At 35.3% G+C, this 16,559-nt stretch overlaps 2 pseudogenes; both read left to right on the forward strand.

The window, feature by feature from the left end:
* The first annotated feature begins 544 nt into the window (after positions 1–544).
* On the forward strand, positions 545–1,705 carry LOC141494445 (large ribosomal subunit protein uL3 pseudogene; annotated as a pseudogene).
* Positions 1,706–4,070: 2,365 nt separating this feature from the next.
* Positions 4,071–16,559, forward strand: part of LOC141505449 (liver carboxylesterase 1-like) — a 36,273-nt pseudogene continuing 23,784 nt past the window's right edge.

The following is a 16,559-nucleotide window of genomic DNA, read 5'->3' on the forward strand; positions in this document are numbered from 1 at the left end:
GTGAGATGAGCAGATTCTGAAAAACATTGTACACCCTAACAGCAACATGGTGGTGATGATCAATCTTGCTCATTTTATCAGTGCAACAACCAGGGACTATTCTGGGCTATCTGCAATGGAAAATACTATCTGTATCCAGAGAAAGAATTGTGTACTTTGAACAAAGAACAAAGACTATTACTTTCAAATCAGAAAAAAATCTATTATCTTATTATATAATTTTGCTCTCTTATACTTCATTTTTCTTCCTTAAGGATATGATTTCTCTCTCATCACATTCAACTTAGATCAGTGTTTACCATGGAAACAATTTGAAGATGAACAGAATGCTTTCTGTGGGGGGTGGGGGGGTGGGGGAAAGAAGCAAGAATGGGGGGGGGGGGAATTGTAAAACTCAAAATAAATAAAATCTTAAGAAAACAAAAACAAAATACTTTAAAAAAATAAAATAATAGGAAGACGAATTTAAAAAAAGGAAATAATGAATATGGCTCTCTCCCATTTCATTTGGCCAGTAGCCAATGGTCACAGGAGCAAAAGTAGCATGTCCCACTGGACATTCTCTGTTCCTAAGCATGGGCCTCTGGACTTCCTACCTCAAAAGTAAAGTACCAGACAATGGAGAAAGGTAAAAGAGCTTCCACAAAGATGATCCCACCATGCCCATTCACCTAACAGCCTTTCTGAACTATAAGGCAGGCATTATTACAGCAACTGATAGTTGGTTCAAAGGTGAAGTAGAAGGAAGTTGAAACCATAACCATTGTGGAGTCATCGCAGGCATCATGGACTTCCAGAATTTCAAAATAAACTTTACAGAGCAAATCAGAGATGAGCATAAGGGTGTTTCTATGAGAACTGCCATACATCCAAGAAGAAGTTCTTCATCAAGTGCTGCAAAAAGTGGCAAGACGAAGTCAGCAAGAAGCATTTGGAGACAGACTTCAATAGAATGAAGAAATACCACCAGGTTATCTAACTAATTACCTGCAACCAGATGTTCCTATTCAATCTGAGGAAAAAGAAGTCTTACTTGATTGAAATCCAGGTGAATGGCAGTAGTATATTTGAGAAACTGACTGAACTATAAGAATCTAGAAAAGCCAGTTCTCATGCCCCATGTGTATGGGCAGGATGAAATAATTGATGTCATTCCAGTGAACATAGACAGGAGTTAAGATGTCACTAGTTGCTGGAACATAAAGAAACTGTTCTGATAAACCAACCAAGGCTTTCCTAAGGTGGTGCTTATTGAAATTTGGCATCCTGACTAGGTGGCTTTCACTATGGCTCAATCTGGTCAGAAAGTCTACCACCATTGTTCCAAGATCAACAAAACAAAATTAGCCAGGGTTACTAGATCAAGGATGGGAAACTGATCAAAAAAATAACTCATTCACTGATTATCACTTGTCTGATATGAGCATTAATTCTCTAGAAGGCTTTGTCCACTATGGGGAAGTGAACAATGTCTTTGATCATGTTCAAAAACTGTGTCACTGGGACAAATTAGGACTCTCTCCTGTGAAAGTTTCTTCTGGTGCATATTAAATGTCATGCCCCAAAGAAGATTGCCTTGAAGAATATTGATTCCACCTTCAAATTTGGTCATGACTAGGTCAAGACTGTGGAAGAGAAGAAAGCTTTCATGGAACCACTCAAAAAGGACGATGTTGAAGAAGAGAGAAAGTATTATAAAATATAAGCAATAATTTTTGTTACATTAAATTGATGAAGCTTTGTAAAAACAAAAATAATGCAACCAAAAGTAGGAGGAAAGTAGAAAACTGTTTTTTTAACAGAAAGAAACTCATAGAAACTATATAGTTTCTCAACTACATAGAGAACCGAGTCAAATTTACAAGAATCCAAATCATTACTTAATTGAGAAATGATCAAAAAATATAAATGAACAGTTTTCAGAATAAGAAATCAAAACTATCTTTAGTCATTTAAAAATACACCACATACCAGATTGATTAATTTGTCAGAAAAAGAAAATGATAAATGTTAGTGGAAATACTTTAATGCCCCGTTGGTGAAATTGTGAACTTATCTAACCCTTCTGGGGAGCAATTTGGAGCTATGCCCAAAGGGCAATAAATGTATACATGTTCTTCGACTAAATAATACCACTACTAAGTCCGTATCTCAAAGAAAACAAAACAAAATAAAACAAAAACATTTTAAAGTTTCAGGGAAGGACTTATTTTTTATAAAAATATTTCTGGAGGAGCAGCTAGGTGGCACAGTGGATAAAGCACCAGCCCTGGAGTCAGGAGTACCTGGGTTCAAATCCGGTCTCAGACACTTAATAATTACCTAGCTGTGTGGCCTTGGGCAAGCCACTTAACCCCATTTGCCTTGCAAAAAAAAACTTGAAAGAAAAAATTTCTGGAAGCTCTTTTAAGCATAGCAAAGAATTAGAACTTTAGAGGATGCACATTAACTGAGTAAGGATTGAACAAGTTGGTATCTAATTGTCATAGAATATTATTGTGATATAAGAAATGATGAACAGGATGATTTCAGAAAACCTAGAAAGCTGAACATGAACAGGAGGTAAAATGAAGTGAGCAAAAGCAGGAAAAAATACAACATTGTATAATAACCAATTGTGAATAACTTAGCTATTTGCAACAATTCAATGATCCAAAACAATTCTAAAAATACTATGATGATAAATTCTTCCACCTCTAGAAAAAGAACTGATAGAGTCTGAAAGTCATTTGAAGTATAGTATTTTTCACTTTTTTTTTCATTTTGTCTTTTTCCACAACATGAGTAATGTGGAAATATGGTTTGCATGATTGTACACATTTAACATATATCAGATTATTTATTGCCTCAGGGAGAGGAGAATGGAGGCAAGGAAGAAGGGAGAGAATTCAGAACTTCAAGGTTTTAAAAATAAATTGTTTTTACACATAATTAGGAAAAATAAAATATTATTAAAGAAGAAGTTGCCTAACATTCCAGGTCAAATTGAAGCTGGCGGATTCTCAATAAACTGGAATTATTTTTAAAAAAACAATAATAAGGGGGTAGCTAGGTGATGCAGTGGATAGAGCACCGGCCCTGGAGTCAGGAGTATTGAGTTCAAATCTGACCTCAGACAATTATTACCTAGCTGTGTGGCTTTGGGCAAGCCACTTAACTGCATTTGCCTTGCATAAACCTAAAAAAGAAACCCAACACTAAGAAGAAATAGCTCATGAATTTTGGTGAATACTGAGAAGCTTGAAAAGATTTACACAATCTGAGGCAGAGTGAAGTAAAGACTAAAAGAAAGCAATATATGTAATCACTAAAACAATGTAAATGACAATAGCAAACATTAAGAAAATTAAAATAAAAATTAAAAAAGTTGTGAAATTACAAAGAATAAGTATTATCCCAAGTAGAAAAAGAGAAGATATCCATATCCTATTGTTTTACAGAAGTGAAAGGCTCTTAGATGTGCTGCTATTCATTTTTTTCAGACTTTTTTGATATAATGGTTGATTTTACTGATGTATATATTCTTTTATGTTTTCTTTAAAATATTTTTTATAAGAGATAACTGAGAGGAAATTGAGAAAGAGTACTGGGAGAAACTCTGATAATGTGAAAATAAAGTTTTCAATTAAAATTCATTTTTAAAAATGGAGACATTTAAAGTTTTATGACTTTGAATAAGTCACTTCTATATTCCTCAGTTTTCCCAACTATAAAAATGAGATGATAGTACTATTTTTCTTGTTTACTTCTTTGCAATTTTTTTGCAAATATGAAAGTTTAAATGTGATTTACTATTATTATTTTTGTATGGCAATTTCATTTCTATTTGCTGTTCAAAACAATCCAATAGGGAACTACTGTTACTTTCCACTTATAGGTGATGAACGGAAGATTCAGAGAACTTTCATTGTTTTTCCAAGGTTACTCAGTTAATATACAAGATATACTTACATACTCAAGAATCCTGATTCCTATTTTAATATAAATTCTGTTCTTCCATGTTGTCTCCTCAAGTGAAATCATTTTTTCTTCTCTGAACATTGCACAGGGCCGCAGTACGCAGCACCTGAATAGTGGATACTGAATATGGGAAAGTCCAAGGCAAACAAGTGATACTACAAAAATTTGACAAATCTGTCAATGTTTTCCTGGGAGTCTCCTTTGCCAAAGCCCCTCTTAGAGATCTAAGATTTGCTCCACCCCAACTGCCTGAGTCCTGGGACTATGTGAAGAAAACTACTACACACCCACCTATGTAAGTCATCAGTCTTTAGATTTTTTTTTCTGGAGAGGGGAGGGTTTCAAATAAAGAAAATCATTATCTCCTAATAAAGAGAAGTATCTCCTGATTCTTATATTATTTTTTGCTATTCTAGGAGCATGAAATCATTCCATAATTGTTTTGTATATCTCCTCTTCCCCACTTGAAACATTCCTATTTCTTCTCATACCTAACCCACTCATTTAAAATTGTTGGGTTAGAGTGGAACATCTCAGGTTTTCATAGTGAAATGATTCTGAGCTATAAAGTAAGCCACCTCCCTTGGAAACCTAAGCTACAGCTGATCAAAGAAAAGACGTACTGCAATCCCCATCTTAGATGCTTTTGTGACTGCTTTATCTACTTAATTAATATCTACTTTACTTAATTACAATCAAACAAATCCCCAGGAATACATTGCTTGGCAAGATTGTCCTTTTCCTCCATTCTTCTCTCATGCCAAAACTACATTCAATTATATAACAGCTTCTCTATTGACATCCAGGGCTCGATGACTTTAAAATAATTGTTTTGGAAGAAAACACTTTGGAATAAGAATCATGATTGCAACATAGTCTCTCCTGTTCCATAACTCTGACTTTGAGTTATTCAATTTTTTGTTTTTTCTCACTTACCCTACAAAGAGAAGATCCAGATTGTGAGAGCCAGGAAGACTCCTAGTGCAATTTGGAGAAGCTTTAGGGTCACAGTTTTGCATTTGACCCTAAAAGAATGTCAGTGTTTTAAAAATCAGGATAATTTCCATAGACCATCTGCCTTATTATAACTCTTCCCATTTTTTCCATTCTATTTTTCCTAAGAACAGAAACAGTTTATTCATAGAAAGCCTGGATTGAAAAAGGACTTAAAATCATCTAGATTTATTCCTCATTTTCAAGAGGAGAAATATGTCCAAACAAAAAGTAGATAGGATCTTTTATAAACTTAAAAAATTTTTTTGAAAAGTATTCAAAATCCTTTGTCAGTTCTTCCTTAGAAGGTGAAAAGGTGAAGTACAGTTTCTGAAGGAGAGCAGTAGAATTGGGGTGGAAGAGTCAATGGACCTGAGTTAAAATCCTGACTGTGTTACTGCCTATGTGACTTTCTGGATCTCAGTTTCCTCATTGTAAAATGAATGTGTTTGACTAAGTGATCTCTAAGAATCCTACCAGGCTCCAAAACTTCTGAGCAGTGATCCTGTGATCTTCAAGTATACTTTCCTAAGATGAAGTTAAAAAGAAGTGATTTCCCATTGCACAGGTGTGCCTAGAATCCAGTTAGAAGGGATCTCATGTCGAAAGTTTCCAGCAGACTGAATGAAATTTCCTTGAAAATTTCTGAAGACTGTTTGTACCTGAACATTTATACCTTGGCTGATCTGACAGCAAAGACAAAGTTACTGGTAAGAAGTTTATAGTTTGGGTTGTCCTTTGGATTTGTTAGTTTATAGCAAACGAGGAAAGCAAAAATAATTTTACCTACCTTAATACTTGTTCCCTCTTATCAGCCCCTCTCTTCTTTTAACCCCTTCCCCTCCTGCTTCCCTATTAGGTAAAATATATAACTAAATTTTTATTTAGCAGTCTCTTCATCCATCCATCTATCCATCTCTTTCTCTATATATTTACCTACAAGCATCCCTCCTTACTGTAAAAAATTTTCTTGTATGCCTCTTTCCTTCCTCAGACTTTCTCCTTTTCCCATTCCTTTTTCTTACTCCTCCATTCCTTTTTTTAAAGATTATTTCAACTTAATTAACTCACATCCCTGACCTCTGCCAATAGAGCCTCCCAATAATGGTATATTAATGTTTAAGTTCTTAGGAGTTGGATTATCTTCCCATATAGTAATGTATACTCTTATAATTTCTCTTTCATATTTTCCTTTTTAGGATTTTCTTGATTCTTGTGTTTGAATGTCAAATTTTCTATTCAGTTCATCTTTTCATCAGGAATTCTTTAAAGTTCTCTATTTCATCAAAATTAATTATTTTCCTTCTGAAGGGTTGACTCCATTTTACTGGATAAAGTATTCTTGGTTGTTATTCTAGCTCTTTGCTTCTGGAATAGCATATTACAATTTTTTATTGTGCTAGCTTCTGAAATTTCTCTCAGCTTTCATTATTTTCTCCTTGATCTGAGAGTTCTAGAATTTGGTTACAATATTCTTGGGAGTTTTCATTTTGGGATCTCTTTCAGGAAGTGATCAACAAATTCTTTGTTTTCTATTTTGTCTTCTAGGATCCTGGGGAAAGTTTTTCTTTATAATCTCTTGAAATATGATGTCTAGGCTTTTATTTTTTTTTAAATCATGACTTTCAGGTAATCAAATAATTTTCATTTGTCCTCAATCTCTTTTCTAGGACAGTTGTATTTCTAATAGAATATTCTACATTTTTTCATTCTTTTGATTTGGTTTTATTGTATCTTATATCTCTTGTAGATATTAGGCTCCAATTGTCCAATTCCAACTTTTAAGGAATTATTTTCTTAAGCAAGATTGTGTGCCTTATAATTCTGCTTTTTAAGAAGTTATTTGTATCACTGAAGTTTTGTGCATTTTTATGAAACTGTTAATTCTTTTTTCATAATTCTCTTGCATTGCTCTATTTTCCCAGTTTTTCATTTACCACTTCTATTTGATTTTTAAAAATCATTCTTTTTTGCTTGTTTTGTTGCTTTCTTTAGCTTTTTTTACAATTCTTGTTAGACTTTTGATCAATCTATATTTTTTTTGATGCTTTGCTTGTAAATGTTTCCCTATTGCCTTTTTTCTGAATTCGTGTCTTGTTCTTCATTGCTACCTTAGAAACTTTTTATAGTGAGATTTCTCTTTTGGCTATAGTTTCTCATTCCATTTATTGACTTTGGACTTTACATTAGAGTTGCACTTTGATTTCCTAGGTGAAGCAATCACTGTCTCAAGCTTCTGGCTTTTTAACTCTGCTGTTTTCACAGCTAGTTATTTAAAGTCTATAAGATTTTTGGTTTTTCCAAAGTGGTGAGACCTGGGAGATCTGGGAGAGGTATAGTCACTCCTCTATTGGTCAGTGCTCTGGTCTTTACTCAAGTAGGGGCTCAACTCCCTTGAAGTCAGAAAATCAGCTCTGGAACTGTGACCTAGAACTGGGTAATGAGCAATAGAATCACCAAACAATGTCCAGGTCTGTGTCTAGGAGACCCTGCATTTTTTTTGACCAATTGCCCATTCATTTTACCATCTTTGGGTTTTGAGAGTTCTACAAACTGCTAATGTAATCATTATTATGTCATAAGGCCTATAACTGGTATCCTTGCTGCCATGTACTACTGTCAAGCCCACAACCCAGTATCACCAGACCTCTCCTTTTGACCTCCTATGTTATCCTGGGTTGAAAATATGCCTCAATCCAACCTTCTGTGGACTATGCCATGCCAGAATTCAAATTGAGAGGTTTATTTAAATTTGGAGGGAAATGTTGGAGGATTTAACTGGAGTGTTCCATCAACATGAAAATTTTGGCCATTTCATTTAACTCATAAGAACTTTATCATTATTAGGACACTTCTAAGAAGTCTAGGTATCCAGAGAGTCTAGGTGTGAGTCTAGCATGTAGCTATATCTGGGGACCTATAAGGTTTTTGGTGCTTCCAAGTGGTATGACCTGGGGAGAGTTTCAGTCACTATCCTCCCAGTTCATGGTCTTATCCTTAGCTACACAGAATCTTTATTCATTGGGAGCAGATCTCATCAGTCCTCTTCATTCTGCAACTACAACTAAGAACTAGGTTATGGGAGAAGGGACTTCCAAATGGTTCTAACCCTCCCATCATTAGCACAGAGGTCTTCTCTAATATCTTTCTGACTACATATATAGTCCTTGGCTGCCCTTAGTGTTTCTACTGCTACTGCCACAACCCCCAGGTCTCACAACTCAAGTTCCTAATCAAGCCCCCATCCAAGTGTCTTTAGGTTCCTAAACTGCTCTGTTGAAAACATGAAATACTTCAATTAATTTTTTGTTATTCTACTCAGGAGATATTTTGAGAAATTTTTAAAAAGTTGATTAAAAAATTAGTTTAAAGGATCTCAGAAAAAAAATGCTCATCTCTTTCTGCCATTTTGGTTCAGTTCTTGGATCCTACTCTAACTCAAGTGCTTTTTCCTTCAGACAGTCCTCATGTTTTTTTTTGAGGACTTTCATCATCTTGGTTACTTTTCTTTATTGCAGAATGTCTTCCCTTCTTTCCTCCCAAGACATCTTTGAATGCCTGATAATTGTCAGGGAGCCTGTGAATGTCAATGTTAATGTGGGGGGATAGATCTTTATTTCAAAATCATTGGTTTGGAGGGAATAAGTTTATGTTTTATTTTATGCCTTTAAAAACATAATTCTGATAACAATTTCACATGTTTCCTCAAACTGCCAGTGGAGTTCATGATACTCCCCCTAAAAAACGGTTAAGATCCCCCCCATTAAATGTGCATGTATAGTTTCTCTGGGATGGGAAAAAAATGTGATACTCTATCAAAGGAAATACAGAGTCAAAAATTCAGGGTTATAGAGGGCATTAAAGATTATTTAATCAAATTCTTCCTTCTTCCTTTTAGACAGTCAACTTAGAAGTGAGTTTCATCAAATCACATAGTAAGTTAATAGAAGAGTCTAAATTAGGATTTAGTTTTTCCTGCCCTCTGGTCCAATTACCATTCCATTTTGCCCTCACATCTCCAATGTCATCTCTAGATTCAGTAATTTGGCCTCAGGAATGATGTGACCAATAAGATTATTCTCTTATTCTCCAGGTAATGGTGTGGATCCATGGAGGACGATTATTGATGGGTGCTGCTTCAACTGTAGATGGGTCATACCTCTCAGCTCTTGAGAATGTTGTATTGGTGGCCATTCACTACAGACTAGGAATCTTTGGATTCTATAGGTAAAACTGGGAGAATGGAAACTTAATTGACAAAAAGTAACCCATATGTTTTGAACTCTGAAATTTTTCAAATATTTTTGCACTTCTCTTAAGATGCTCTAAATTTAATTACCTGACTCTGGCAGACAGCATTTTTCTTTCTTTCTTTTCCCCTAGGCATATATGTGAGTTAATAGGTCTTTTCCATATTATAATCTCTTTGGGTTCAAGAATTGTGGCAAGTATGTTTCTTAGTGCACTATGGGTATAACACAAATTTAGCCAATATTACTGCAAACCTACAGTGGATCATCTTTAGTTATGGGGTATAAATTCTTTTCAGTCTACTTCAGTAAGTATGGATTGAATACCTGCTATGTATTGTCTTATTCACTGAATACTAGTATTTTCTATTTGCAATTTATTCAATTTAGTGAAGCATTTATTAAATGTATAATATGTACTCAATTCAGGATTTAGGAGTAGAATTCAAAGATATATTTTATGTGTATCCTCCTTCCAAAGAATTTACAGTCTAATGGGATAAAGTCATATATATATACATATAAAGGATACTAAAGAGAGGGAGATTTGTGCTAAGAGGAGTTTTAGGTAATGATGCAATGAGAAAATGGAGGAGGGCGAGATCACTGTCCCCTGAGATGGAAAGGAGATTAGGGAATGATTGTAGAGAAGGTAGCATTTGAGTTGGGGTTTGGAAAGAAAGAAGGATTTTAATGGAGGAATTGGGGGTAAATTGTCCATTCCAGATAGGGAACTGTCAGTAAAGTCTTGGAGACAGAAAGCAGGATCAGAAAATAGTACAATTAAGTCTAGTTACAATATAGAGTACATACAGGGGATTAGTTTGAAGAAAAGCTAGTCAGAGGTAAAATGAGTCAGATTGCAGAGAGCCTTAGTAGACTTAGAGAGACTCAGTATAGATTCTCTAATGCCATGGTCAGAAATTTATTTGTTGGGAAAAAAGGGAGAGACTGAAGAATTTTTAGTAGTGGAATGACATGACAGTAAGGAGCATCAGGAAACTTATTCAGGCAGATGTGTGGTTGATGGACTTGAAGGTGATAGATAGGAGACAAGTAAACTTCATAGGCATTTAATAATTTCTAAATAATTTTAATGTTACTGAAATAAAATCTTTGGCAGTTTCCAAAAGGGTAGAAAGATTTCAAGTGCAGGTCTAATACTAAATAAGCTTATCATTTATATCCATATCTTTGGGTTTTTTTTTGAAATGTAGAGCATTGATGTACCACCAGATTCCTTGTAGGAATAAATAGTACCATGGAAAATGAACTGAATTTGGCTTCAGAGGACACGGACTAATATCCCAGCTCTCTACTTACTTTCTGTGTAACTTTTAGCAATTCAGTTTATCTTCGGTCCTCAGTGTCAAGAGTTGATGTCTGTGGTTGACTTCTGCTCTCTATGAATTTTGCTCTTCTTTTAGTCTGTATCTGCTCATGAGCCCCCACTGCAATGTTTTTATTTACTGGCTAGCCAGATTATAGAATTCATTGTCAGCAAAAGCATTTAATGAACCAACATACTTAGAAAAATAGTAATAAAACATCACTACTTCCCATAAACCTATGTGACCATTCTCAAAATACACATACAATAAAGAGGAAGAATCATTGTTTCTCACACATAATCTTCCATTTCTATCAATATGTCTTTGTAAAGGCTGTTCTCTATGCCTAGAAAGTACTATCTCCTCATTAACATATTTCGGAACCCCCTAGTTTCCTTCAAAGATCATCTAAAGCCCTACCTGTGATATGAAACTTTTTCTCACCCCTGATGTGCTGTTGATTCCTCACTCCTTTAAAAATCACATTTATTTACTTTCAACATATTTTATATTTATTTATTTGTGTACATACTGTTTAACCATACATAACTCCTCTGAGAACAAGAATTACTTGAATCCTGTCCTTGCATTCTCAGTGTTTCATAAATAGAAAACTCTTAAAAATATTTGTTGATTGACTGGATATTGAATCACTACTGAATGCTTCATTGTCTCATCTGAGTGAGGTCTAAGCAATTTGCTGGTTATTACATTTTCTCTGCCAGATATCTCCATTCTTTTGTGGTTGTTGAGCTCTATTCTGATACCATATGCTGAGCTTTAGCTTTTGAGTTAGTTATTATCATATAATGAAGAGTAAGTTTTTCTGTTTTAAGTTTAGTCTCAACCTCTTTAATTGCCAACACATCTAGCTGGGCAACCAACAAAATCCAGCAGAGAGTGCTCAGGTTTATATTGATTTGCTTTTTCTGGATCAGAGTCAAATTCCCTTTTTGCCCTGGAGCAGATTTATAGTCCATAATTCTAGACAATATGTTGGTAATTTTGGAATATCCTTTTAGCTTCTATTATGTCCTGAACTGCGATACTGTATCCACAAACCCCAAAATAATGTGAAAATAATGACATAGAAGCTATGTAGAGGCTAGGTGGATAAAGCTTCAACCCTCTCAACACCCTGACTGGAAAGGAGAGATGCAAATGACAGGTCTAAATGCAAGGCCAAGTGAAGCAGTTGAACCACATTCCTTCATTTACTATACACATTGTCCTGAGTACTGTAAATAAGGCATTGCATACCAAGTACCAAATGAAGGATTAGCATCTAAAAATTCTGTGGTGTTGGATTCAGGTTGGGGGGGATCAATTATTATTGACAAGTCAAATTCAAATTTCCTGTAGGACACAGAAGGGAAACTGAGTCTTTTGAATAAGCAGATAAAATAAAAAAGTTATTCTAGTCAGGAAGAACATAAGAAAAAGGCACTAGCATGGTAATAATAGGGACAGCAAGGAGATGGGTACCAAAGAAATAGGAATTTTATGTTCAAGTTGCCTGAAGGTTTGGTGAGGTCATGATATTAACAGAAAAAAATTGGAAGACCTGATCTCTACCCTCATCAAATTATATTTAAAAGAGAAAACAGGACCCATTCATAAAATTAACAAGGATTAAGGTTTTAAGTTGAGAAACATTTAGGTGATATAGAGGTCAGAGTACTTGGCCTGGTGTCAAGAAGATTCATTTTCCTGAATTCAAATCTGTCTTCAGACACTTCCACATTGTGTGACACTGAGCAAGCTACTTAACTCTTTGCCTCAGTTTCTTTATCTATAAAAATGGACTAGAGAAAGAGTAGCAAACCACTGAAGTATTTTTGCCAAGAAAATCTCAAATAACATAATGAAAAGTCAAATGAGGCTGAAAATGACATAACAACAACAAAAGTTGACCCCACACTGGAATTGGGAAACTTAATTTTCCATATTTCCCATAATACTACTTTTTCCTAAAGTGTTTTGTTTTATATCTCTTATAAGATTTGCACCTAGTAATAACTGTATGTGCTAAATGTTGTTATCTCCATTTTATAAAGTAAGAAACTGAGAAAGATTAAATGATCTATTCATAGTCACAAATTAGGTATGCCAGGCCACATTGGAAGCTGGGTATCTCCTGATTATGTCAATCTTTCCACTACATCATGTTTCCTCCCATTTTCCTTCATTGCTATTGTTATATCAATATCAATAGTAACTTCCTTTCTACCATCCATCTTCCTCCTCCATTCTTCTCTTCCTCACAGCACTGGAGATGAGCATGCCCGAGGTAATTGGGCTTACTTGGACCAAGTGGCTGCTCTCCACTGGGTCCAGAAGAAGATTGTCAATTTTGGAGGAGACCTGAACTTGGTGACTATTTTTGGGGTGTCAGCAGGAGGCACCAGTGTTTCAGTTCTGGTAAATTTTCAGAGTACCCTGCTTGGATTCTGGAGATTTCCAGCTTATCTGTTAGTACAGTGTGAGGCCCAACCACATGTAGATGCTGCTGATATTGATTACCAACTCTTTTGATTCTTCCACTAGACAGTGTGTTTCTTTCCTAATCGGGTCAATAAAGTAAAGAGGACAAGAATATTGAGCTGTCTGTGACTCAAAAGTAATTGTAGAAGTCTAATGGTCAAAGTCTATAGGGAAGAAGAATACCTTGGCTGTGATATGCTGTTTATTTTATAAAAGTTACAATTCATATTTCCAAAGTATTTGAAAATCACTTTCCTCATAGCTATTCTATGAATTAGGTAATAAAAACACTATTGTTCATGTTTGTACAGATGAGGAAACTGAATTTCTCTGTGATGAAGTGACTTGCTTAAAATTACATAGTTAGGAAGTGTCTGAGCTGGAATTCATATGGTTTCATATTTCAAATTAAATGTTATTTCCACTCCTAGTATCTTTTTGTTGCTCACTTGTTTTCAATTGTCAAATTTTTCATGATCCCATTTGGGATTGCTTTTTATTTTTTTTGGTAAAGATACTGGAGTGGTTTGCCAGTTTTTCTCTAGTTCATTTTAGAGATGAGGAAACTGAGGCAACCATCATTAAATGACTTGCCTAGGACACAGCCAGTATGTGTATGAGTCTAAATTTAAACTCAGAAAGATGAGTCTTCCTGACCCCAGGTCCAGCCTTTAATTCACATACTATACTTTCCTCTCACAGTATCTCTACAAAGTGACTTAGAGTATCATCACAATTAACCCTTTAGAAAGCCTTTCACTGAACTCTAATATTCCCCTTCTGAGTGGAAGAAAACTCTTGTAATACCTCACATCAATATCCTACTTTTCTCTTGACATAGGATCAACTCCGGAGCAATCTTGGAAAGAAAATAAAGTGTGGTTCTGAGATCCCATCTCCCTCACCTCCTATGTCCCTTTCTTTCCTCCCCCTCTTAGCTGAACCCTCTCTTATTTTGCCCAGTTTTTCAAGAAACATTTATTAAGTGCCTATTGTCTATTGAGCATGTCTTAGGAACTATGGGAACTCATCAAGTTTATATAAAATATGATCTCTCCTTCATGAAGCAGAAGACAAAGACAAAATAAATAATTAGATCACAGGTAATCAGGCACTATTTTATTGTAGGGAACCATGTATACTCATCTAGTACTGCTGGCATGACAGACTTGCACACCTTTTTTAAAATGTTTTATTAATGATTTTTGATTTTCTATTACTTTCATTTAAAACTATTCTTCCTTGTGAATAAGGAAAGCAACAAAGCAAAAAAAAAAAAGGATCTGACATAGAGATTGCATCTGTCAATATAAACAATCTTCTTTTACACTAATCCCTCATTTCTGATGTGGGATTCTCATTCTACCCTCTGTTCTTCCTGGGTTTTTGCACTTTTCAGAAATCGGTTTTGTGGAGTAGTTTTCATCCTGTTTGCTTTGTGCATGACTCAGGAATTTCCATGGTCCCTGTGCTGACACTCCAGATGGTGCTAGATATCTGCATATCATTCTAGAGAGGAAGCTGGAACCTAGAATAATCCAGACCAGTCTCCTTTGAGCAAAATTTCAATATCTGTTGATCAGAAATGGAAAGTAGTGTTTCTCTTCATCTTCTCCCTCTCCCTGTAGGGTCTTCAGAGATAAGCAATGCTAAAGACAATGGCGATGGTGACTGTTTTTTTGTTGTTGTTGCTTTCATACTGATTCTTTGTGACTGCATTTGAGATTTTCTTGGCAGAGATAATGGGAGTTTTTCAAATCCTTCTCTAGCTCACTTTGCAGATGAAAAGGCTGAAGCCAGCAGGTTGGGTGACTTGATCAGGATTGTATAGCTTGTGAGTGTTGAAGCTGGATTTGAACTTAGGGAAATGAGTCTTTCTGATTCCAGGCTAATTGACTAGTTAAATGAGGTCATTCTTTGCCTCATTTCTCCCTAACCTTAATCACTGAATGAGCATTGCCTCAATCAAACAGAGACCTGGAAAAGACTTTAGATTAAAAAGGCCAAAATCTCTCTCCACATCTGGGGCCATCTCCAAGTTGTCTTGATCAATATCCTGCCATTGGACTCAGATAGTTCAAGAAGAGAGAATGAGGTTATGTCCTTCCACAGGCCTCTAATTATTAGGACACTACTTTGAAACTACTGTTCATGCTCTGCTCATCTTCAAAGAACATTTTTGCATTCCTCCCCTCTCCCTACAAAGTTGAGGCAGAAAACCTGGCACCAAATATTCTCATAATTGTTTCTAAATATACATTAATAAGAGTCATTTCTTCCAAATGTGGGTAGTGTCAACAGTGCTTTGGGGAAGGATTCATTCCTCAGCATCTCCATGTTTCCTCAAGGAAGTGAATTGTTTGGGGGAAGGGTGGAGAGATCCCTAGGAAAGTAGAAAATCTGAAGCTGGATCTAATAAGAAACCTTGATATAGGGACAGGACAGTTTTACTCACTTTACTAGAATACTCCTATTTAGTGATATGATGATAAATATTTATGATCTGGACTGATTCTTTATACTTTGATGTGCAATGGACTGGCTCATTTCTAGCCCAGTGGGGATGTAGGAGGTCATGTAGGACCTTTAACTTCAGGGGGCCTCACAGTTTGCTTCCTAATTATCAAAAAGTGAACCCTGGACAACGATACATCATTAATATCTGTTCAAGAAGCTGCCTCTGTAAGAAAAGATCTGAAATAGGATCCAAAGGAAAACAGATCTCAGACAATATTGGGAATATCATGTTCAAATTATAGAAACATAAATGAGATCATAATTTGAGGGTAGAAAAATACCTCAGAGCCAATCTAGTTCAATACTCTTTCCACTGGACACCATTATGTTTTTATTTATTATTCATTCATCTATTTATCCATCCATTTGTTTATTTATTTGTTCATTCATTCATTTGTTTATTCTTGTTTTTTTGTGGGGCAATGGAGTCATGTGACTTGTCCATGATCACACAGCTAATAAGTATCAAGTATTTGAGGCTGAATTTTGAACTCAGGTCCTCCTTATCTACTGTGCCATCTAGTTGCCCTATGATTTATGTTTAGTGGGGGGGGGAGAGAATAGCTGGCACTTGGAAACAAAATATCTGTCAGGAAAAATATTCTAACATACCCATTCATCCTACAAGTATTTTGTTAAGCTAGAACTATTCACAAGATATTGTGTTAGTACTAGATACTGGAAATATAAAGATAAAAAGAAAATTTCTGCCCTTGAGATTTTTTGTATACCACTAGAAAGAAATAACAGCTATAGATATAATTGATAATGTGCTTCTAGGAAAGCATGTATTGCTTTGGATTGGATGGGGTAAAGGAGCTATAAAGACCTAAGATAGGGAGGAACTTAGTAGAGGAGGGTTGACTAAGAGGAGGAATTTTGCTTTCAACTTTTTAGGAAAGTATGATTTCATTAGTTTAGTTTACTGCTGATGAGAAAACTTTAAAAATCAGGTCAGCAAAGGAGGAGATAAAAATTTGTCAGTTGTCCAAGTTTACACAACCAGTATGTGTCAGTGATAGGA

Source organism: Macrotis lagotis, chromosome 1 (assembly GCF_037893015.1).
Source record: "Macrotis lagotis isolate mMagLag1 chromosome 1, bilby.v1.9.chrom.fasta, whole genome shotgun sequence".
Classification (NCBI taxonomy): Eukaryota; Metazoa; Chordata; class Mammalia; order Peramelemorphia; family Peramelidae; genus Macrotis; species Macrotis lagotis.